Source organism: Emydura macquarii, unplaced genomic scaffold (assembly GCF_026122565.2).
Source record: "Emydura macquarii macquarii isolate MOO-44397 ecotype Brisbane River unplaced genomic scaffold, CSIRO-AGI_Emac_v2 contig_3345, whole genome shotgun sequence".
NCBI classification, from domain to species: Eukaryota; Metazoa; Chordata; order Testudines; family Chelidae; genus Emydura; species Emydura macquarii.
In genome coordinates this window covers 6783049-6808186 of record NW_027133482.1, presented here as the reverse complement: position 1 = coordinate 6808186, position 25138 = coordinate 6783049, and the positions used below count along the sequence as shown (strand labels likewise).

General features: G+C 48.1%; 1 long non-coding RNA gene across 1 annotated transcript; it reads right to left on the bottom strand.

The window, feature by feature from the left end:
• Window positions 1-22576: 22576 nt before the first annotated feature.
• LOC137143665 (uncharacterized) lies at window positions 22577-24160 on the bottom strand. Its single transcript, XR_010917228.1, has 2 exons — window positions 23965-24160; window positions 22577-22894 (listed from the first exon to the last, which is right to left on the bottom strand). It is a non-coding gene; the product is annotated as an uncharacterized lncRNA (long non-coding RNA).
• Window positions 24161-25138: the final 978 nt, after the last annotated feature.

The window sequence follows — 25138 nt, the reverse complement described above, 5'->3', positions numbered from 1 at the left end:
CATGAGGGGAAAGAGAGGAATGGGGGTGCACACGGTGCATCTTGCATGGGCAAGGAAGAATGGAGGATCCTGCTATGGAGAAGGGGGGCCACACAGAGCCTCTGATAGGAGGGGAGAGCATATGGGGAACCTGGAGAATGGGGCCCTACAGAGACCTTGGCCCATGGGGAAGTTAGTTACTGAAGAAGATTGTGATGAGAGGGTGGCAGACAGGGAGCTGGTGGGAGGAATGGAGGGTGCAAGCGGCCCTGGTGTGTGCAATGAGCAGAAGCTCTGAAGTGTGCGTCCCCGCTAGTAAAAAAAACCAACCCTTGTAAATGCAATCCAGCCCTTTCAATAAGCAGGAAATTTCCTTTCATTTCTAGGTTCTGGATTTCAGATCAGCCAGACAACTGGAACCAGGACATAGGGGGGACAGAGGACTGTGCGTCCCTCGAAGCATTGAGAAATGGGCTTTGGAATGATGCAAACTGCACTGTGCTTGAAAGGTGGATTTGTAAATTCGCTGGCCCGGTCTGAACACAGTGGAGCAGGGATGGGACTAGCTGACCTCCTGGGGTCCCTTCCAACCTCATCTTCTAGGATTCTGTACTACCCCCACCCCCGCTAGCAGAACAGACAGGAAACAGCACACACTATTGCAACACAGTGGCAAAGCGAAAACCAGGCGCCGGGCTGCCAGTGCTCAGATGTCATGAGCAGTCTGGCGATATGTTGGGGGCGGGGGACATACACCTGTTTTCAGGTTGTCAACCCATTATCCCAAAGAGGTCAGGTCTAAGCGGCGTAGCCACGCGCACCTTCCCAGAACACCGGCCCTTCTGGTACTTCCGGAAACAGTGTGGGCCTGCCCCCACCGGCGCGACCTTGCACGCACGGGGTGTGTGAGGTCACACCATGTGGGGGGCACCATTTTGAAGAACACGCCCTCCTGCCCTGCCCATGCCAGCATGATCTTGCACCCACGATGTTCAAAATGGCAGCCCCCATCCAATACTGGAAGAAACCGCGTCCCGTTTTGGCTCAGTACTAGATGGGGGGGCGAAACGATAAATGTCCGGTTCAAAACTGGACAAGGGGCTCCCCCCCACGTCTAAGGAAGGGGTATCATCCCTTTCCTGGGCTAACGCTGGGGGAAAAATAGACCGAACTGGTTTGTGTGCCAGGAACAGCCAAGCCACCATTGAATCATGGCCTCTGAATGTCAATAAATAGCAAAACTTCCCTAGACAATGAAACTAAATGAATCTACTCGCTTGTGTTTTTCTTCTTTCTCGGAATGAGGCTTGTCTTCCTTTTCCTTCCCCATTCTCTAACTAGTTCAGGTTATTTTTTCTCTAAAATGTCCTCTCCTAGTTCAAGCTTTTTTTCCTGGTTCCTCCTTTCTCCCTTCTCTATCTTCTGTTTCGTAGCAGTGAGCACAGCAGCAGGCAGGCAGGCAGCGCTGCACAGGAGATATGCTGAGCTGCCAGCATGACATGGCATGGCGTTAACATCGACCCTGGCCTGCATTGCTCAGCACCCCCTGGTGTCACACTAGTTCCCTCCGGAAACACGACCTTCTTTCTCCAGTTCTGCTTCCACTCAGCATCTCACATTCTCTCTGTTTCTCTTCTCCTTTCCCGTGTCCCACTCTTTCCCTGCCAGTGTCTCTTCTTTTCCTCTCTTTCCCCTTGGTCCTCGCTCTCTTCCATTGGGCGTCAACTCCCCCACTCCACTTTTCACCAGAGCAGAAGCTGGCACACAGGTCTGTCTCAAACAAAGGAATGTGTGCTCTGCTTAATATGCAGTAAACAGAGTCTTTACGCGGGAAGGTAGACAAAGACACTTCGAACAGGTGAGGAAAAGCAGCAGGCAACATCCTTCCCCGTAGACTCTTTATCTCCCAAATCTCAGCTGGCAATGTCAGGGGGACTGACAGTTTAAAAAGGAGGGACAAACACCCCACAGCACCTCTCCTCTCCCTCTCTCTCTGCTTATCTACGTTATGCTAACAACAGTCATTTTAAAACCCAGAGCCAGTTCGCAGAGTCCTTCAAAAATAACCTCTTGATTGATTTTCAGCTGCAAACAAGCGATGCTAAAGATTTATTTTCCTGGTAACAGGATGGGCTTCCACCTTCCTCCAGACCTCCCAGTTCGGCACCCACAGTTCAGCAACCCCTAGTCCAGTAACGCACATGCTACAAGCTGCAGTTCTCTGTTCTAATGCAGACACGCCCCGTACTCAGGCTGCAGTTTCTCTCCGTGGTTTCCTTGAAAGTTCTTCAAATGAGAAAGTTTATTTCCTCCCCTCACCTCAAATAAAAAAACCTGCGGTGAGCTGGCTAGCTTAGCGGCTTGGTAAAGAGTTGCAGCACTGTTTCACCCTCCAAATCTTTATGAGCACAACATTGATGCAAGTTTTCTTCCACGTGGAAGAACTTAAGAGAATATACTGCTGTCATGCGGGCTGGCTTGAGAGGGGGGACAGCTAGTATATTGTGTGACATCAGCATGGCAGAATCATAATAATCCATGTGGGATAGGCCGTGTCAGGTACTGTTAGGAAGGTTATGATGTGCTAAGTAAGATAATAATACTTATGTTCATGTGTGATATGTGAAATGGAAGTTATAGATGTATTTGAGATATCTGTGTTTCAATTGTGCTGCCTGGGCAACACCCCAGATAGGAAGGCTGCAGAACAATGGCCTGCGTAATGGCCCATTAAGTGCAAGGGGCCTAGAGGGAGAAGCCAGCATCACTAATGAGTCACCAGAACCTGCTTACGTGACTGGACCCCAGGCACACCTGAAGAGTCACCAGGATTGGCCCATGTGACTCTGGACTCCATTTTGGGTCTTGTGACTGTCCGCAGGCCGCATGGCCGGGGGAGGGGCTTTGTAAGATCAAACCACAGGATCCATCTTGGTCTATGATCCTGTCCAGCTGCAGACACACCTACCTCTGGACCAATTCATCTTGCAACTGAACTGAAGGACTTAGACCCATCCAGGTACTGGATGTGAACTAGAGGGAACTATACAAGCCTGCAACTCCACATTTCTTCCAAAACCCTGAAGTATGTGGACTTGTAATCATTTGTATATCTGTGATTTACTTTAACCCTTTAACATTTCTCTTATGGTTTATTTCTTTCTTTTTACAATAAACCTTTAGTTTAGACACTAAAGGATTGGCTGACAGCGTGGTATTTTAGGTAAGATCCAAACTTATATTGCTCTGGTGCTGTGGCTGACCCTTTGGGGTCAGAGGGAACCTTTTTAGCAAAGAGCAGAGAGTTTAAGTAACTGGTCTCTTTGCTGGACCAGGTGCTGACTTGGGAGCCTGGAGCTGAAATGCAGTGAAGGGGGCTGTGGCCATTCGTGGACTGGCTTCTTGATATCCAGTGTGGGGAAATCAGAAGCAGTTCGTGGCTGGTTGGGAAGCCGGGCTTCAGTGTCACCCATCAGCATGGGGAGAATCTGCTCTTCTTTTGCAGCCTGCCCTGACCTTGGCATTATCAGTTGGCCACCCTGGGCACGGGTCGTATCACAACTGTGTCCTGTGTTCAGCGGGACGGCTTTCAGGACATCAGCCATGGGACCACTGTTACTATCCAGGAAACTTTCAGGGTACCCGACCACCCACAAATGATCATTTACAAACTCTCACAAGAGCTTCCCCAGCGCAGTTACCCGAGGAGGGAGGGCTGAGGGCACGTTTTCTGAGCACCCGCTCATGAGTGCACAGGAACGACTGTCTGGGTCTTGAGAAACGTTTGGCCGCAGCCCCCAACATGGACTGCTTTGAGCGTCATCCGCCTTTTACAATTAGCCGCACCCTTCAGCGCAAGAGGCAGCAGATGGGGGGCACCTTCACCGGTCTCTGTCTGACACCATCTGGGGTTGTAGCCGCGCTGGTCCCAGGATCTGAGCGAGAGAAGGTGGGTGAGGTAACATCTTTTAGTGGACCACTTCTGTGGGTGGAGGGCACCAAACTTTCAAGCTTCACAGAGCTAGAGAAGTTGATCCAAAACCTCACTACCCTGTCCCCATTTTTTCATCTATTCAGCCAAAGCAATGCACAAATTCTCACCGAGGACTTGCCAGCTTTACCCAGGTTCATTGCAGTGAATTCTTCACTGGTAGAACCGAGTTGCTGCTGGTGGTTTTTGTCATTGAACTAAATGTGCGCATTCAGTCGGGTATCTGGGGAGAGCTGCTAACTCACCTGTGATCAAGCTCATTTGTCATTCACCCCCTTGCTTCTCCCAGCCTGTGGAAAAAGCCTGACAATCAGTCTTAGGGCATGTAGCAGGCTACAGCCCTTACGACAGATTCTCCAACCCAGCTGGCCCCTTTAAACAGCCTGCAGCCAGGCTGGCAATAAATCTTTCATAAAACAAACAGACACAAACAAAACCTCCCTAACAAATGTCCTTTCCTCCCCACTGTCTCTGCTAGGGTGCAGTCCTCCGGGGGCAGGCCAGCTCATGCCTCTGCAGCCTTGTCTCCCCTGAGCTGGCGGTGGTTCATCCTTCCCCTGCTAATGTCACTCTCTAGTGTGAGAGAAGAGGCGGATTTTATGCTGTAGCCGTTCCCAGAACCTATTGTGATTGGCTACAGGGGAGTCTTGTCCCACCCTATGCCATGGGGCTTCTGATCCTGGGACCTTAAAGAAACAGTTGCCTTTTTTTCTCCAAACACTAACTATCACCCCAGGGTCGCCTCCTCCCTTCCAGCACCTGCCTCTGCCACTTCCTAGGCTTTTGTCTGCTCCAGAATTCCTGGAACGGATACCCTGGCATCCCAGACTTACCCCTCTGGCCTTAAAGGGCCTGTATGCCCCATGACATGGCATGCTCTGCCAGGGTAAAGGATGAAAGGCAATGGGTATGAGGGCAGAATCCCCATCCTGGTTCCCTGAGCCCTTCACTTGTTTCTGCCTCAGCTCCTGGAAGTCTGGTGTCTACCTTTGAATCCAGCTCTTTCCTTCCCTGGAACAACACCCTGCTGGGACTCGGAAACCAGCGCAAGCCCTGTCAGGTGGCAGGCTATGCTGGTTTCCAAGGCCTGAAGCATGCTGAAGAGCTGCCCATTGTCCAGGCCCTCCCTGGAAGGAATTGCTGGATTGCCTCCCTTCAGGAGTCCTGGCTCCCCCTGTGTGGGCTCCTTCTCTCCAGAGAGGGAATGGTCCTTCCTCTCAGTCCCCCACTCTCTCTGCCCCAGGGATTTGATGCCGACTGGCCAGCCCCTCCAGTTAATTCTGCTGCTGTTTGGAGGTGCAGTGGAGGTTTTGCTTTATCTATCCCTCAGTCACTGCTGGACCCCTGCCCTCATCCTCCTGCTCCTGCATCCTCCTGTGTCCTCCACCCCCGGCCCTTAGACTCATAGAACGATAGAAGATGAAGTTTGGACGGGACCTCAGGAGATATCTAGTCCCACCCCCTGCTCAAAGCAGAGCCAACCCCAACTAAACCATCCCAGCCAGGGCTTTGTCAAGCCTGGCTTTAAAATCCTAAGGATGGACATTCCACCAGCTCCCTACGTAATCCATTCCAGTGCTTCACCACCCTCCTAGGGAATATTTTTTTCCCTCGTATCCAGCCTAGACCTCCCCCACTGCAACTTGAGACCATCGCTCCTGTCACACTGGCTGGATTGGGGGGGGGGCATTTATGATATTGTTCAACATCAGTATGTCAAAATCTTAATAATTCAGGTGAGCTATGCCACGTCAGGCACTGTTAGGAAGGCTGTAATGTGCTAAGTCAGACGATAATACTTATGTTCATGTGTGATGTGTGAAATGGAAGTTATAGATATATTTGATATATCTGTATTTCAAAGTGTGCTGAGTGGCATCTCAGACAGGATGGCTGCAGAACAGTAGCCTGCTTAATGGCCCATTAAGACATTCCCAGGTGCAAGGGGTCCAGGGCGAGAAGCCAGCATCACCAATGAGTCACCAGAACCTGCTCATGTGACTCTGGACTCCATTTTAGCTCCTGTAAGTTTTCACAGGCCACATGGCCAAAGACAGAGGGTATATAAGATCAAACCAGAGAAACCATTTTGTCTTTGTTCTTGTTCAGTTACTGACATATACCTGCCACTGGATCAATTCACTTGCAATTGAACCGAAGGACTAAGGCCCATCCAGGTACTGGAGGTGTACCAGAGGAACTATACAAGCCTGAAACTCCACATTTCTTCCTGATGTATATGGACTTTCAATCATTAGTATGTGTCTGATTTGCTTTAATCCTTTAACATTTCTCTCACAGTTTGTTTCTTTCTTTTTACAATAAACCTTTAGTTTTAGTTACTAAGGGATTGGCTGGCAGGGTGGTAGACACAAGAGATCAGAGATAGGTACCAAAGAAAAAAAAGATAAATGCACAATCTAAATCTTAAACCTTATAACACCAGGCAGTATTTTCTCACTGCGCTGGATGTTACAGATCAGTACACAGGTTTCTGCCTGATACCTGGGGACCAGTCTCCTTCAGTTCAAGTCTTTTTCTTCCCATTGTCCTTGTTCTTTCCAGTGTAAGCGGGGGAGGAGAAAGGCCAAGGCATGCAGCCATTGTGCCTTGCTTTATGTCTTTTGACCCAGTGCCTGGAAGACACTAGTCCAGACATGTCAAGGTGGGCTCTGCTAAGTCACAAGGTTGCTCAATCCCCCTGGTGTCATCTTATGCAACTGAGTCATAAAGTTGAGCAATTCCCTGTGTGGGGCTTGCGCAACAGTCATTGAATTATAGATACTCTGTACTTGATTACAATTAGAATTCCCTTGTAGGATAATAGTCTCTTACACTCCCGGGCGAGGCCCATCACCCTGCTAGAAGAGGTTCTTAAATTTACAGCAAGTCTCATAACTTGATACATACTAAGGATACACATATTTCGACAGAAGCATGGTTTTTAGCAGATTGACCTTTCATTCGATATCGTACATAGCCTGCTTAATAGGAATGATCATATCCGTACAGAAATGATGAATATGGGGTTACAGGGTGCTGCTTTGGGGTACCGTGTGTCACACAGATCTAGAGGGGTACCAAACGTTTCTGCAGAGCTACTGAGAAGCAATTAAGCATTGGAACAACTTACCGAGGAATGTGGTGGTTTCTCCATCTCTTGCAGTCTTTAAATCAGGACTGGATGGCTTTTAGAATTCAAGCTGTCGCTCAACCACAAGCTATGGGCTTGATGCATGGATAAGTGGCTGAGAGAGATCTCCTCTGGCATCTGCTGCAGCTCTGATTGGCTGCCTTTCCCCAGCAGGCGGGGCGGTGGGTTAGGCAGCCAATCAGAGGAGGCTTTTCCCTGGGCTGGGTGGGACTGAAGGCTGGCATTTCTAACATCGTGGTGAGAGGCGCTCCAGCAGGGGCCAGCCGCCCATCACCGGCTGTGAAAGGGCAAGAGGCGGCCATGCTAAACATCACCAAAAGCTGCCCCCATTCAGATGCCAGAGCTCCCCTGCGCCCCTCCAGGGCTGGGCAGCAATGGCGTCCCCACTGAGCATGCTGATGGGGTGTGGGCTGGGAGGCACCTGCCCCAGACAGTTGGATATCAAGTAGGTTCAGTTTGAGTGAACAAATAAAAAACGAATTAGCATATCGGACAACTGATTGGTCGAAAATGATATCATCCCAGTGGGAGGAAAGATGCGGATGACTGACATTAAGAAAGCAACCAATCAGGAAAGGTCAAAGGTGGTATATAAGGCAGAGAGCTGACAGGCTTGGGTGTGGGCAACTAGACGACAAGAGGACGGCAGCAGCAGCAACCAGGAAAAGACAGACCAGTAGGACCTAAGACAAGGTAGAGGGATCAACTCTTAAGACAAGGAATGCATGTGTGTAATTGTACATAACGCTGGATGCTTGCATCAGAATGATCTCTTACTTCTCCCCCTCCCCCCCCCACACTCTATGATTGCCTGATCAACACTCATAAAACAGTGTCTGATCGTCATGTCATTGCATGTGTTAGTGTAATGTTACTGAGGGTTCCAGAGGAGTAGCCGGGTTAGTCTGTGTACAGCAAAAACACCAGAGTTCTGTAGCACTTTCATGACTAACACATTTAAATTCAGCAGTTATGTTGTAATTGCTGTAATGTTACTATATACACGTGTGGGGTAATAGTATGTTGTTCTAATACAACATAGTATGAAGGCATTTTACATATGTATATGGGATTTCTTTCTCACTCTGTGTTATGTTATAGGTTGCAACATTGTACGTTTGTCATGCCACACCACAATTAAATAATCATAACATTGTCATATATGTTGAGGAAAGGACATACTGTGCTGTGAGTATTGTATTGCAATTTCAGAGTTTATGTTCTATTTGACGGTGCGCCACATTGGGTTATATAGTTTATGGTGTCTTGTATTGTCTTAAGCGGCTTATGTCATTTGTGACGTTGGGTTGATTTTCGATTTAAATTGTATTACATTTAGCATTTAATAAAAACATATTTTGTTTTCGAAAAAAACTACTGTCTAAGTGTCAGTCCTTTGGGCTGAGAGCTGTATCCATGTCCTCCTAAGGGTAAACTGAGGCAGACAGGTCTAGGGAGTTTCCCAAAAGATTTAAAAAGAAGCTTCTGGTAAACCCTTGTGAATCCCCTAGGGCGGACCACCTCCTGTTATCTGCTTACAGAATTAAGACTTGTGATTGGTCCATTAATATACCTTAACCATCATAGGATCTCTTGGGTCCAAATTTTGGGTTAACAGTAGAAGGATAATCAAACGGGGTGTGCTTCTGCATAATACGCTAAACGTATATGGCAAGGTTTCGAAATCCATCTTGAGGATTCTTTTGTTATAGACTAGCCTGAATCTGTCTCGCTTCATCTTCTTCTGCCTTTGTCTGTGAGATTAAAGAGCTCTGCTATCAGAAATCTCGTCCCCATGTAGGTACTTACAGATCATGACCAAATCATCTCTCAAACCTCGCTTTTTTTCAGATAACTCGATTGATCTTCGTTAGTCTCTTGCTGTGAGGCAGGTTTTCCACACTTCAAATCATTCTTGTAGCATTTTTCTCAACTCCTTCCAATTTTTCAACATCCATTTTTAAAATGTGGGCACCAGAACTGGACAAAGTATTCCAGGAGTTGTCTCACTAACACGCTGCACAAAGGTAATAATATCGTCCTACTCCTACTTGATAACGATACAGCCAAGCACTGCATTTGCTCTTTTATCTACAGCAACACACCACAAGCTCGTGTTTATCCAGTGATCCACCATGACCCCTAAGTGCTTTTCACTGTCACTGAATTTCAGGATACTGTCTCCCATGCTGTAAGTGTGACCTATATTCTTGGTTCCTAGATGTCAGACCTTGCATTTAGCTGTATTGACACATGTTCTTCAAATCAACCTCGCCTACCAAGCAACCCAGACTGTGCTGTGAACCATCACGATTTACTGTTATTTACTACTCCACCAGTTTGTGTCATCTGCAAACTTTACCAGCACTGATTTTATGTCTTCTTCCAGATCAGTGATAGAAATAGTACTGGGACAAGAACAAAACTCTTTAGTATCTTACCTCACTGGATGATGATTTACATTTAAAAATGTACATTTACACTTATTTCTTGAGATCTAGCAGTTAGCCTGTCTTTAATCCATTCCATACGTGCTGCACTGAGTTGGTACTGTGCTAATTTTTAAAATCAGAATGTAATAGTTAAATCAGGAAGGCCAAAGCGTAATGGAGTTGCAGCTAGCAAGGGATGTGAAGGGAAACAAGAAGGATTTTTACAGTTATGTTAGGAACAAAAAGAAAGGCAGGGAAAACGTGGGACCCTTACACAATGGGGGAGGCAACCTAATCACAGCTGATGTGGAAAAAGCTGAAGTACTCCATGCTTTTTTTGCCTCTGTCTTCCCAGACAAGGTCAGCTCCCAGACTGCTGCACTGGGCAGCACAGAATGGGGAGGAGGGGAGCAGCCCTCAGTGCTGAAAGAACAGGTTCAGGACTATTTAGAAAGACTGGACATGCACAAGACCATGGGGCCAGATGGAATGCATCCCTGAGGCTGAGGGAACTAGGCTTGTTTAGCCTGCAGAAGAGAAGAATGAGGGGGGATTTGATAGTAGCCTTTAACTACCTGAAAGGGGGTTCCAGGGAGGATGTAACTAGGCTGTTCTCAGTGGTAGTAGATGGCAGAACTCGGAGCAATGATCTCATGTTGCAGTTGGGGAGTTCGAGATTGGATATTAGGAAAAACTTTTTCACTAGGAGGGTGGTGAAGCACTGGAATGGGTCCCTAGGGAGGTGGTGGAATCTCCATCTTGAGAGGTTTTTAAGGTGCAGCTTGACAAAGCCCTGGCTGGGATGGTTTAGTTGGAGTTGGTCCTGCTTTGAGCAGGGAGTTGGACTAGATACCTCCTGAGGTCCCTTCCAACCCTCATCTGCTGTGATTCCGTGAATATAGTAAGTGAATTGCCTTACTGGTGTCTATGTATATGATATCAGCACACTTTCCTTTGTCAACCAAACTTGTAATCTCCTGAAAAAACAATAACAGGTTTGTTTGACAGGATCAAGTCTCCATAAAACCAAATTCACTGGCATTAATTAGGGAACTGTCCTTTAATTCTTTATTGATTGAGTCCTAGATCAGCTTTCCCATGATTTTGCCCTGGATTGACGTCAGGTTAACTGGCCTCTAGTTACCAGGTCATCCCATTTACCCCTTTGAAATACTGGTACAGCATCAGCTTCATTGGCCTCCTCTGGAACTTTCCCAGTGTTCCAAGGTTAAATGTTAAATACCATCATGCGTGGCTCAGAGCTTCTCAGCCAGTTCTTTAAAGACATACATGTGCACCCCCTCCCCCACAATAATTACAAACAAAACCAAACAAATGCAGAACTAGCATGTGTGAAACTCATCCCTCTGTTTGTATGTTGCATTCCTTTTCCTTCCCGAGTCTTTGTCTGTCTTAACTATTTAGAAGGCAAGCTCCCCGGGGCAGGCACTGTCTCTCCATATGTATTTGTACAGCACCTGGTGTCACGCTGCCTGCGGTGACTCAAAAGCATGGGTACTAATCTCAGGGCAGACTGCTAGGGAGCAGGGCACACACCCCAAACTGCTTGCGAGTTCTGTACTGAAGTTGCAACCAATAATGTAAACACTAGGAAAACAGTATTAACATTGTATCAATACTACAATTACAGAGATTCCTGTTAATAAAATATACTTTGTTGACAGGTTTCAATTGGTGCTTTCATTCACACTCACACACACAGACAGGGAGACAGACAAACATACACAGGGGTCTCACAGATGTTATAGTTACCAGCCTCTTGGTGCTCGTGGTAGTCACTGGCCAGGTGACTGCAGCACAAGGGTGAGGAGCAAGGTTCTGCCGATGCGCACCGGTACTCCTGGCTGGTTGGTGATGTAGACCTGAACCTCCGGCCTTCATCTTCTGTCCCATTTTATAGGGAAAAGACCGCATGTCAGTCTATGGGTTTTTGCTCTGTCATGTTGCATCTGCATTTGGTGTGATCCTTAATCACCCACATTGTTGCAAGCCTGATCAGATTTTGTCCTTTGAAGTGGGCTGACTCCAAAATTTATCTGGGTGGGCTCCTCTTCGGCCAGTCGAGTGGTAAAAGTTATCATCTTCGCTCCTTTCTTCTTCCCTCAAGCGTTTTAGGTGAGGCTGGTGTTTTCTTCGTGTCTGTTTCGATATCCCTTACTGAGACCAATTGTTCAATCACTCTCCCTGTCTACACCCACCTGAGTTGCTCAGCCATTCACACTCCAATCACTCAGCGCCAACTCCTAGCTGAAGAATTCACATATTATTTTTAAAGCAAACATTATTTCATTTTTTTGCCAGTGTCTTTCACAATTAGGTCACTGTATGTAATTACATGTCAGTGTGGCTTTTTATACTTAAAATAGAGTTTGTACAAATATATTGAAAGTGAGTAAAATTAACAGACAAAATGGTCTTAAAACAGATAGACTTATAGAACGTAAGTGAACATTTCAAAGGGTAAAACAGTAAGAGTTATTTGTCGGGTGTCTGTGGCTCTGTTCTTTTGTGTATTTCTCAAAAACAAGATTTGACCAACAAAATTCATCACAAGCCAGTAGAAAGCTACTGCAAAGTGCTGGACCACCTCTTCATGGTGTGCAACAAGAGACGTCAGCAATACAAATGAATAAATAAGCATAGTAGTTTCCCCTGCTGTTTTACGACCTCATAAAGATGATGGATTTGGGGGAAAGGGACAGCAGGTGAGGAAGGCAAGCAGGTTTATCCAGGTGGCCTCTAGTTTCCTGCGAGGAGACCAAAACAAGTGGGGATCAGGCGCTGGTCTTTGTTGTCTGGTGACTTTTAGTGCTGATGAAAGCAGCTGAATTCACATCCCTGGCTTCAGCCCCAGAGCAGACAGAGCACAGTGCTAGCTTCCCTCACACCAGTCCTGCTATCTGCAGGTGCTCTTCAGCCCACCCCCAGGACGGGGCCACCTAGCTCTTGTCCCTTCCGCCCAGACTGGCACCGACCTGCAGAAGAATTGTGGCAGGTTTTGTGATGTGGGCACTTGTCTGTGGGACTGGCCGATGCCTGTTTGTGCCATGGTTTGTGGCTAACACGCAGCCCGGCTTAACCCTCTTAGCTCTCTGCAGCTGCAGTAGCCCAAAGATCACAGCTGAGTGTGACTCTGCGCGCTGTGGTCTGAGCGGTTTGCTGTCCTAGAGAATTTGCAGATCTCATTTCCCATTTCTATTTCTGAGTCCACGTCTGGGTGAGAAAGATACATTCACTCACTAGAAAGGCCACCTAACAGGGACCAATTGCCAAGTTTTCCACTCACAATGACGAGAGGAAAAGAGGAAAATGAGTATGAGAATGTGACCAGAGTCATTCGTCATCAACAGCTTGGGAAAGGTGAGATGCATTAGACCCTTTATTTAATCTTTCCTTGGCTTCCTTTTCTCTATAGTTGAGCTTTGCTGAGTCGCCAGTACCGGTGGGTATCAGACACATAGCCCTGCTCTGACGGACTCGAGCTGCGCAAACAACCATCAACGGGAGTTCAGTTTCTTTCCGAACTTTTCTTCCACCTGACAGGAGCCAAAGCAATACAGCCTCTGGCCTGTGTTTTACAGGAGGCCAGTGAGATGATCACGACGGTCCTGTCTGGCCTTAGAATCTATGAATCTGTCTGTTCAGAAACTCGGCTTAGCTGGGTTTTTTTTAAAAGAAAATGGTCAGATTTTGGGTTTGAGGGGCAGATTCTTATTTTATCTCAACTGGTTCAACCATTTCTGCCAGTATTAAAACATCCCTGGAATTTCCAAAAAGTTCTAGATGACAATTTCCTAATGCAAAAAAGGTTGCGCCCAACACAGGGGAATTCTAGAGTGGACCTCGTCCTGCCAGATACAGAGGGATTGATTGCAGACCTAGAAGTCAGTGGCTGCTTAGTTACAGGTCATCATGACTTGATTAAGTTTGTTAGGAATAGACAAAATAAAGCCTCACCCAGCAATACATATACAGAGATACTTGGTGCTTTAAAATGGGTAGTTCACAAAGCTCAGAACAAGTATGATCAAATCGGCTGGGAGAAAGCTTTACAGCATCCCCAAAAGAGCTTCCCTGTTAGGGTCAGGGGTCTTCCCAGCCCTCCAGCTTGGGGTTTCTGTGATGCTGCTCCCTGCTTGGCCCACAGCTCCCCTTGCTGGATTGTGCACATCACCCCAGGCCAGGGGGGGCTTTCAACCAGATTCTGCTTCCGCTGGTCCCTGCCTCCAGACTGTCCCGAGACTCAGATTCAGCAAGTGTCCTACCAGTGTGTCTCGGCTACAAGAGACTGCTTCCTCTCCAACAACACCTCTGCTTTTCTTGGTCTTTTGCATATCTCAAATCCTCCCAAAGTTTTAAAGGGCCATGCCTAGGGCTGTCAACCTTCCAGGATTATCCTGGAGTCTCCAGGAATTAAAAATTAATCTTTAATTTGAGATTATGTGCTATGATGAAACCTCCAGGGATATGCCAATCCAAAATTAGCAACCTAAGCCATGCCATGCAATCAGGGTGTGCTGACCACTAGACACCACTACCTTTAAGGGGGCAGACTACCCCCTCACACACAACAATTATAGGCCTGTCTGCTTGGCGTTGATCCAAAGCCAAATAAAGGGGTGGCTGACATGGGACTCAAATAATAAAGAATGAAAGGAGGGTGATATAAGTAATGCCAATCAACATAGGTTTATGTAAAATAGATTTTGTCAAATTAACTTGATATCTCTTTTGCATGAGATTACAAATTTGGTAGATAATGGTCATAGTGTTAGAATCATAGAATATTAGAATTGGAAGGGACCTCAGGAGATATCTAGTCCAACCTGCTGCTCAAAGCAGAACTAACCTCGGCTAAATCATCCCAGCCAGGGCTTTTTCAAGCCTCAGCTTAAAAACTTCTAAAGATGGAGATTCCACCACCTCCCTAGGTAACCCATTCCAGTGCTTCACCACCCGCCTAGGGAAAAAGTTTTTCCTAATGTCCAACCTAGATCTCCCCCCCGCAACTTGAGACCGTTGCTCCTTGTTCTGTCATCTGCCACCACTGAGAACAGCCTAGATCCATCCTCCCTGGGACCCCCGTCAGGTAGTTAAAGGCTGCTAGCAAATTCCGCCTCATTCTTCTCTTCTGCAGACTTTTGTTGATGTAAAATAAGTAGAGAAAAGCCCAACTGCTTTTTGGGTGGCCTGGGAAGGTGAAAGGCCGAGGGAGCAACCCCTGACAGAAAAGCCCCACTGCCTTGTGTTGAATTCAGCAGAATGGCAGGCTATGAGAGTAAACTCGGACAGAAAATCCAGAGTGGAGCCCCTAAGGCAGTCTGGTGCTAACATTTTAGTATCTTTCTGGCAACTCCTGCAGTGGATCGGGTCCCAGATGGACTGGTTCTTCCTCTTCTCTGGACTTTGCCACTGGCGCTGAGAGGGAGGCCCTATAGCATGGGCAGCTCAAGACCTCCATATTATCTACCCAGGCTTGCACCCTGGAGAGGTCCTCCGGCTTCGCCTTGAGCATCGACACAACGCTGGAATCAGCAGTCGCTGGTTTTCAGCCCTTACTCGACTGGCATAGAGTTGAGCAACAGGGGCCGCCGCCGAGAGTGGGAGAGATCCTTGTATCTCATTGGGCAGCTACCGCCTGCCATAAAACTGGGCAGCACCCAGACAATAGGGTGTTGTCCCATCACAGTCTGCCTGCTTCAATGGGTGCTTGGAGCTTAGAGTTTTATAACTTGACAAGTGGTCTGCAATCATTGCACCAGGAAAATTAAGTAAGAACAAGAAAATATCCTTAAAGATAACGCCAACATTCCAGCACCCCATGGCAACTAGCATCAAGCGGATCTCTTAGGGGAAAAGACTACACTTCTTTTGACAGGGGAAAAGTTTTGAAGAAACACATGAGCATGGAGTGGGATTTGCCATCAAGAATTCACTTCTGGGGATGACGGAGCCACCTACAAATGGATCAGAGAGAATTCTGGCACGAGGCTTGTTCACCTCTGAGGGCCCAGTCAGCTGTGTGAGTGTGTATGCCCCAACACTCTCCTTTCTTCTGACATGGAGGATGATGATCCCTGGATGGGATGAACGGCAGGGAAGGTGAAGGAAGCCTCTGGGCACTACAAGTTACCCTGCCCCTCAGGTGGCTCAAACCGTTGCATGCTGGGATAGAATTATAGAACCATAGAAGGGTTTTTCAATCCCTGGAAAAATCATGGAGCAGGTCCTTAAGGAATCCATTTTAAGGCACTTGGAAGAGAGGAGGGTGATCAGGAACAGTCAACACGGATTCACCAAGGGAAAGTCATGCCTGACCAACCTGATTGCTTTCTATGATGAGGTGACTGGCTCTATGGATGTAGGGAAGGCGGTGGATGTGATATACTTTGACTTTAGGAAAGCTTTTGATACTGTCTCACACAGTATTCTTATCAGCAAGTTAAAGAAGTATGGGTTGGATGAATGGACTATAAAATGGATAGAGAACTGGCTAGAGCATAGGGCTCAACGAGTAGTGATCAATGGCTCGATGTCTAGCTGGCAACCGGTCACAAGCGGAGTGCCCCAGGGGTCGGTCCTGGGGCCGGTTTTGTTCAACATCTTCATTAATGATCTGGAGGATGGGGTAGATTGCACCCTCAGCAAGTCTGCAGATGACACTAAGCTGTGGGGAGTGGTAGATACCCTGGAAGGTAGGGATAGGATACAGAAGGACCTAAACAAACTGGAGGATTGGGCCAAAAGAAATCTAATGAGGTTCAACAAGGACAAGTGCAGAGTCCTGCACTTAGGAAGGAAGAATCCCATGCACAGCTATAGACTGGGGACCGAGGAGCTAGGCAGCAGTTCTGCAGAAAAGGACCTTAGGGTAACGGGATAACAAGCTGGATATGAGTCAGCAGTGTGCCCGGGTGGTCAAGAAGGCTAATAGCATATTGGGCTGCATTAGTAGTAATGATTAGGGGGCTGGAGCACAAGACTTATGAGGAGAGGCTAAGGGAACTGGTCTTGTTTAGTCTGCAGAAGAGAAGAATGAGGGGGGATTTGATAGTAGCCTTTAACTACCTGAAAGGGGGTTCCAGGGAGGATGGGGCTAGGCTGTTCTCAGTAGTGGCAGATGACAGAACAAGGAGCAACGGTCTCAAGTTGCAGGGGGGAGGTCTAGGTTGGATGTCAGGAAATACTTTTCCCTAGGAGGGTGGTGAAGCACTGGAATGGGTTACCTAGGGAGGTGGGGGAATCTCCATCCTTAGAGGTTTTTAAGCTGAGGCTTGACAAAGCCCTGGCTGGGATGATATAGCTGAGGTTAGTCCTGCTTTGAGCAGGGGGTTGGACTAGATACCTCCTGAGGTCCCTTCCAACTCTAATATTCTATGATTCTATGAAGGAACAGTTTTACGACCCGTTGAATACCACCTTCAGCAGGATTTTGAATCATGAATATGTTTTCCTGCTACGGGACTTGAATGCAAGGGTGGGAGTTGATCATGACGCATGGCCCAACTGTTTTGTTCAATACAGGACTGGTAAGATGATTGAGAATGGTCAGAGACTGCTAGAATTTTGTTCCTACCCTGACCTCTAGGTAACCAAACTCATTCTGCCAGACAAAGCCGCAACACAAAGTGTCTTGGAAACATCCTAGATCTGGCCACTGGCACCAACTGGATCTTATCATCACAAGGCGTATCAACCTTAATAGCGCCCTTATTACTCGCAGTTATCCAAGTGCTGAGTGCAACACAGACCATACTGTGGTATGCACCAAGGTCAGACTTAAACCAAAGAAAATACACAGATCTAAAGCCAAAGAACATCCTCGTATTAACATAAGTACCATAGCGGACAAAGAAAAGTCCCAGCAGTACAAGAAGATATTACAATAAACCCTTGATTCCAGTGACTGTGCGAGAAGCACCCAGCTGAAGTGTGAGCAACTGAAGAACACAATCTATGGCACAGCTCTGACAGTCTGTGGGAAGAAGGAAAACAACATGAACAACTGGTTTGGTGCATAGTCCAGTGAGATGACACCAGTAAGTCATCACGGCTATACCTGTACCGCCCAAATTAGTTATAAGGGAGACCGAAATAAGAAAATCTCACAAACGCTGAGAGCGGCAAGAACCAAGGTACGGCGCACGGCTCGATGTTGTGCCAATGACTACTGGCTGCATCTGTGTGAAAGCATCCAAGTAGCAGCTGACACAGGCAACACCAGAAACATGTCTGATGGGATCAAGAAAGTCTTGGGTCCAACTTCAAATAAAACAGTCCCATTGAATAGTGTGATACGACCCGTGCCCAGGGTAGCCAACTGATAATGCCAAGGTCAGGGCAGGCTGCAAAAGGAGAGCAGATTCTCCCCACGCTGGTGGGTGACACTGAAGCCCGGCTTCCCAACCAGCCACGAACTGCTTCTGATTACCCCTCACTGGGTATCACGAAGCCAGTCCACAAATGCCCACCGCCCCCTTCACTGCATTTCAGCTCCAGGCTCCCAAATCAGCACCAGGTCCAGCAAAGAGACCAGTTATTTAAACTCTCTGCTCTTTGCTAAAATTAGTTCCCTCTGACCCCAAGGGGTCAGCCACAGCACCAGAGCAATATAAGCTTGGATCTTACCTAAAATACCACGCTGCCAGCCAATCCTTTAGTGTCTAACCTAAAGGTTTATTGTTAAAGGAAAGAAATAAACCATGAGAGAAATGTTAAAGGGTTAAAGTAAATCACAGATATACAAATGATTAAAAGTCCATATACTTCAGGTTTCTGGAAGAAATGTGGGTTGCAGGCTTGTGTAGTTCTCTCTGGTTCACATCCAGTACCTGGATGGGTCTAGGTCCTTCAGTTCAGTTGCAAGATGAATTGGTCCAGAGGTCAGTGTATGTCTGCAGACTGGACAGGAGCAAAGACCAAGATGGATCCTGTGGTTTGATCTTATAAACCCCCTCCCCCGGCCATGCGGCCTGCGGACAGTCACAAGACCCAAAATGGAGTCCATAATCACATGGGCCAATCCTGGTGACTCTTCAGGTGTGCCTGGGGTCCAGTCACGTAAGCAGGTTCTGGTGACTCATTGGTGATGCTGGCCTCTCTCTCTAGGCCCCTTGCACCTGGGGAGGCCTTAATGGGCCATTAAGCCGGCCATTGTTCTGCAGCCTTCCTATCTGGGGTGTTGCCCAGGTAGCCCAATTGAAACACAGACATATCAAATACATCTATAACTTCCATGTCACATATTACACAAGAACATAAGTAATATTCTCTTACTTAGCATATCATAATCTTCCTAACCACACCTGACATGGCCTATCCCCCATGGATTATTATGATTCTGCCATGCTGATGTCACACAATATATTAGCTGCCCCCCCTCTCTAGCCAGCCCGCATGACAAATAGCAACAGAGGAAACGATCAAGGACTGCCCGAAGCAGATGGATCGCTGGGTAGAACACTATTCTAAGCTTTACTGTCATGAAAATGTTGTCACAGACGCAGCCATCAATGCCATCGAAAGCCTCCCTCTTATGAACTGATTCAATGGCGAACCAGTTGTCGAGGAGATTAGCCTTGCCATAGCTGGCCTCCCCAGTGGAAAGGGCCCCCAGAAAAGGTAACATGCCGCCAGAGGTCATAAAATGCAGAAAACCTATCCTACTGCAACATCTTTACGAGTTGTTTTGTCTGTGCTGGAAAGAAGGCGAAGTACCACAAGAAATGAGATGCCAACATCATCACGCGCTATAAAAACAAGGGCAACAGAAGCGACTGTAACGACTACCGTGGCATTTTTCTTCCCAGCATCTAGGGGAAAAACCTTTGCCTGAGTCATCCTGTATAGACTTCAGATCCTGGCAGACAGAATTTATCCTGAATCGCAGTGTGGCTTCAGAGCCGAAAGGTCTACTATGGTTTATTTATGGTTTCTTTCTTTCTTTATACAATAAACCTTTAGTTTTAGTTACTAAAGGACTGGCTGGCAGCGTGGGATTTTAGGTAAGATCCAAACTTACATTGAACTGGTGCTGTGGCTGACCCCTTGGGGTCAGAGGGAACATTTTTAGTAAAGAGCATAGACTTTAAATAACTGGTCTCTTTACTGGACCTAGTGCTGATTTGGGAACCAGGAGCTGAAATGCAGTAAAGGGGGCTGTGTGTATTTGTGTACTGGTTTCTTGATAACCGGTTTGGGGGAATCAGAAGGGCAGTTTGTGGCTGGTTGCGAAGTCTGGCTTCAGTGTCACCCACCAGTGAATCTGCTCTCCGTTTGTAGCCTGCCCTGACCTTGGCATTTTCAGGTGTCTGCCCTGGGCACGGGACGGGTCACATCAGGGCAGTCCTTTGGTCTGTGTTATGCAAGATGTCAGACTAGATGATCACAGTCGTCCCTCTGGACTTGAAGTCCATGAATCTATGAATTTCTAATTTACACAACCACTTAATAAATGTAGGTATTTTACAAGGGTGCTGCGTGCATGCACCTGTGTATTCTCTTTATTGTATTAATATCCGATGTTCGCTTCATTACAATCAATCGCACTTCAACTCTTGCAATGCAGCTATAACATTTCCTCTTCTTCTTCAAGGAAAACTACCTGAGACATCTCAGAAGAGAGCGGTCATCATCCCTGCTGTCCTCATACTGCTGAGTCTTTCCCTCGCTGCTTCTCTTGCTACGGTGACCGTTAAGTGTAAGTTCTGTTGTAGCTATAAACTCGTTATTGCTGTGAGTTTTGTGGGGGTTGGCGGGAGGATAGTAATAACAATTGTTAAGGGTTGAAGGATGGAACACCGTTGCCTCGGTAACTGCTTGAGCTGTTTCCAGCTGCTCAGGGCTTCTGTTCTTGGAGCTCCAGTGGTATCAGCGCTAGCAAAGACTGAAGTCAACAGACCTCAGTGTTACTCGAAAAGACAGACCCAGGGCTTGGTTCGGTGACAAAAGCACTCGACCAGGTTTATTGCCCTGAAAGCACAGTCCTAAAGTCCCATAGGAACTACGGGGATGCTAACAGATGAATGCCCCGTGGCAAGGAGCAGTTGAGTCAGCGATGGGAATTTATGCTGTCCCTTCAGCCACACAAAGGTTTAAGGTGAGGCACCCCAATATTTATAGAATGAGACAAACAATTTATCTACCACCTTATGTGTTTCATGACATCTGCTTGTTACCTGCCCTTGTATATTGCTCCAGATATGTCGGGCAAAACATCCCTATTCATCACATCTGTCAAACCCTCTGATCTGGTGTTAGGTCAGCGTGAACCCGGGCTAATCTTCTGGAATGTGTGCACATATCTACCCAGTATATGTTGCTTCTTTGGCATGCCTATGTTTTAGCAATGCTAGCAGTACCCTTGCTGAGGTCATGTATCGGACAGTGAAATTGTAAGCTTCTGCTTTAATACAGGCCCTGACTTCGGTTCATGGCACAGCCTGACTTTGCTGACTATGGTTCAGGCCTCAGGTCTTACACCAGGCCCAGTGCTCCATTCTCTTTTTCCCTTCTACACAAAACATTTGTTTAATGGTAGGGGTTTTCGTATTTAACTATGTTACGAAAAGAACTTGCGGGTTGCAAGAAGGAATCCTCAGAAGTTAGGAAATTCCAAAATTAAATTTGCCCCAAACAACCTTAAGTCTGCCCCTTTGACACTGATTACAAATAGTCTGTAATTACAGGAGCACATAGTCTTGGTTCTGCCGGATCCTTGTCTCAGTGTGCAGGGAAAGAAGAATCTGTTCGATGTGTACTTTTGTCCTCACTCACCGTTGAGTGGATGCGTACCTCATTTACTACACAGCCCTGCCTCATTCACTTACAGTAGTGTCCAGTCAGATACACACCATGGTAATTGCCAGTGGAATTTGGCCCCAAATAAGGCACAGATCCTTAGATTTCAGCCCAAGAGGTGAAAGCTAAAAAAGTTCTCAAACTGAAAAGACCGTTTAAGATTCCTAGATATTTCTATTTTAATTATGCCGCGTTCCGTGTGTTCCTCTGTATTTGAAGGACAATAAATAGAAGGAAGATTTCGGAAAATACCAGAGAGTGATCCTGCAGGGTCAGCAGAGCCTGGGGAAATTCTGTTTCCTGGGCTATTCAGGGGGGTAGCTTGCAGCATCTCCTTCAGATGATTTAGTGAAAGGGGTGTAATGTCCCTGTGTGAACGCCCCTATTTCAGGTTGAGTCCTGAAACTGACTTTAAGTGAATCAGTCTGAGGCAGTTGGACACCGGAGCAGGAGGCTCCCCACAAAGAGGTTGCCCCCTGTCACAGATCGGGATCAACCCTGGGTGTCAGCCTCCGAGGGAAGCTGCACCGCTTTGCTTTGCTTTGCTACCCAGCCCTCCAGGAGGGCAGGGTGGCAACTGGCCTAGAGTAGGGCAGGCAAAGAGTCAGTAGCCCTTGGCCCTCGGCCCTTGGGCAGGGCAAACAAGCAGTCTATAGCCTGAAAGTCTGCACAGGCCGAGGGGGTGATCACCCCAAGGTTTGCATTGCACAAGGGGGGGCAAGGGAGACTCGGGCCCTCCCAACTCCACCATGTCCCAGCCCAGGGTCCTATCAATGGCGGGGCGTCCTGCCATTGGATCAGTGGGGCTCCAGCTGCAACTCGCCGTTGTGTGCTAGGACTCAAAGACAGCCGGACTGAGGTCGGCTACCCCGGGCTGCTTCCTCCACCCCTTTGCCCACGTACCAGTAATCCTGGTCCTTGTCCACCCTCTGGGGGTAAATCGCGATGGGCGGCCCCAGCAGGCCCTCAGCGTCGCCAGCGTCCAGCAGCTCCTCCAAGTCGTTGGCGGCAGGCAGCTCCGATGTCTCATCGGGGTCGGGCTCAAGTCCCAGCCCCAGGGGAGAGACGTCCTTCTCCTCCAGCAACTCTCCTCTGACTGAGCTGCAAGGCCGGGCTTTTATACTTCCCCTTCCTGTCCCGCCCCTGCCCTTCTGATGGGCGGGTGGTGCCATACCTGGGCCTGCCCCCAGGTGGCAGGAGTCGGCCCCTCGGCATCAGCCTCAGAGGGAGGCCACGCCGCTTCGCTATACATCCCTTTAACCAAATCAGTTTCTAAACCCATTTAATTTCCTCCTGCAGATAAACCCTTAGTGTCCGCCAGGGAGAGGGAGGGTATCACAATCCAGTCTCTTCTTTCTCCTCTGAAGAAAGGGGGCAAAATGTCGACTCTGCAGCCATTTCTCTCTCCTGTCATCTCTTGTAGATCACCAGGAGCTCAGGGAGAAACACCGAATCGCAGAAGGGATTCAGAGACTCAAAGACTCTTTGAAGCTCAACAATGCCTCCTATGCATCAGCCCTGGAACAAAATGGCAAGTCTAATTATTATTATTCGATTAGAAAGGATCAGAATCAGGTCTGCTGGCTTCTCCTACCGATCCCCTTATTCACACCAAGTGGTATCTTACTGCGGGAGTTGTCCCATTTGTTCCAGTGGGGCGTGAAGATGGCACCCCAAGTATATAGCAACGGTGGGTATTTTACTGCATTCATCTACACTTCGGGTCGCTTCAAGGTATCTGTTGGTCTGTGAGTCAGCTGATATGACAGGCCCGGTCCCTTCAGACCTAGTATGCATGGAACTTACAACCAGGGAAGCAAAACGTCCTAAACCTTCAGAATATCACCTGAGATCCCGGGGTGGGCGGCTGCTACAGCTTGGACCTACACAGCAAGGCACTGTCCCTTTAACTGTTTTAATGGGTTTTAGGCCTCCCGTTACTGGACGAGCTTCAACAGTTAATGGGCGCTTTGGGAGAACTCAACGCATCCTGCGCCGCTGATGCAATACGGAAGCAGTACAGTAAGTCAGAGGAGCAAACGCAGCAGTAAAATCTAGCTACCGGAAATAAACCTTGTGCCAGGGGGTGTGCAGGAACACAGCTACCCCACCTCTTCCTCTTTTAGACTTGTGGGGACTCACCTGACCCACTGGTCAGTGTTCGTTACATGCTCCCCCTCCATGCCCGGCCTACATAGGGCTGGTTTCAGCTGCAGCGAGGGAATATGGGTCTTCAACTCAAGCTGTCATGATTAATGCACCCCTGGTTCACTCCCCTACAGCGGTCACCACATCAGCTCTGCAGAAGCAATAAAGCAGCTTGCAGGGCGTGTTACCTTCCCCAGGTGATTTCCACAAGGCTGGAGAGGGGGAAGACATTGCACACCCCAGTTCAGCCTGCCTGCACCCCCTTCTCCTGCACAGCCCTTGGACTGTGCGGAGAGAGTGCCCCCGGTCCGGGCCGGGGAGTGGGGACCGGTGCCGTGGAAGTCGCTGTTCCACCCGCAGAGGGGGAGATCTGTGCCGGGAAGGCCCAGCCACATGCAGGCTGGGGAGGGACACAGTCTGGCCCCTGAAAAGACTCTCACCTGCTGAGTGTATTCTTCTGATGTGCCCCCTATGTCCCTGCAGTGGGGTAGCTGGCAAAAGAGCTTGTGGGGCCTGCACTGCAGGGCTAAAATTCACAGTGTAGACGGTCAGGCTTGGGCTGGAGCCAGGCTCTGAATCCCAGTGAGTGGGGAGCGTCTTGGAGCCCAAATGTCTGCACTGCCACTTTTAGCCCCACAGCCCAAGCCCTGTGAGCCTGAGTCAGCTGACCCGAGCTCTGAGGCTCGTTATGGCAGAGGGGTTTTCTTGCTGTGAGGACGCACCCTTACAGACACCGCACCCCACACCAGGGATCCACAGGTGCAATCAGTGGAGGCTTTCTGGTTAAGAGACCTTTGCAGGAAATGGGAAGGAGCCGCTGTCAGGGCATGCTCTGTGTTCAAGGAATCATGGCTTAGAAGTTCCCTGAATTTGTAGCTGTCAAAAGGCAGAGGGGTGGGGGAAAAGCAGCTCCAGAAATCCTGGCCTCTCCGCACACGTCCCAGGAAAGCAAAGCACCTTTGTACTGTGCTTCTGACCTCAGCCTTTAATCCTAGGTGACTTCCAGACAAAGCTCTCCACAGGCTGGACATTTTATGGTGGGAACCTTTATTACTTCTCACAAGAGACAAAGTCCTGGGAGGAGGCTGAACGGTTCTGTGTGTCTCGGAACTCACACCTGACCTCCATCCTCACGCAGGGAGAGCAGGTGAGCGCAGTAACTTCAGAAGGGCCTGAAGGATGATTGAATAGCCTCCTACTAACCTGTGAAATCGCCTCACCATGCCACAGGCCACTAGGGGATGAAGCCAGAGTTCACTGCTTCCCCGGCTTTCCAGTCCCCACCTGTCCTTCAGAGGGAAGCTGTCTCTCACATTAACAACGAGAGTCCTGGAGCAACTTAAAGACTAACAAATTTCTGCAGGCATAAGCTTTCGTGGGCTGCAACCCACTTCGTCAGATGCATGAAATGGAAACCACAACTAGGAGGTGTCTGTATATATCCAAGGGTGAGAAACATAACAATGGGGAGGGGAGGTGTTAGCAAAGTCCATTCAGTTAGGGTAGATGAGGCCTTGATTAGAGGATGAGAATGTGTGAGCAGTGACAATTACTTCTGGTCATGAGAGAACCATTCCAAGTCCCTGTTCAGACCCAGTCTGAGTCTGTCAAGTT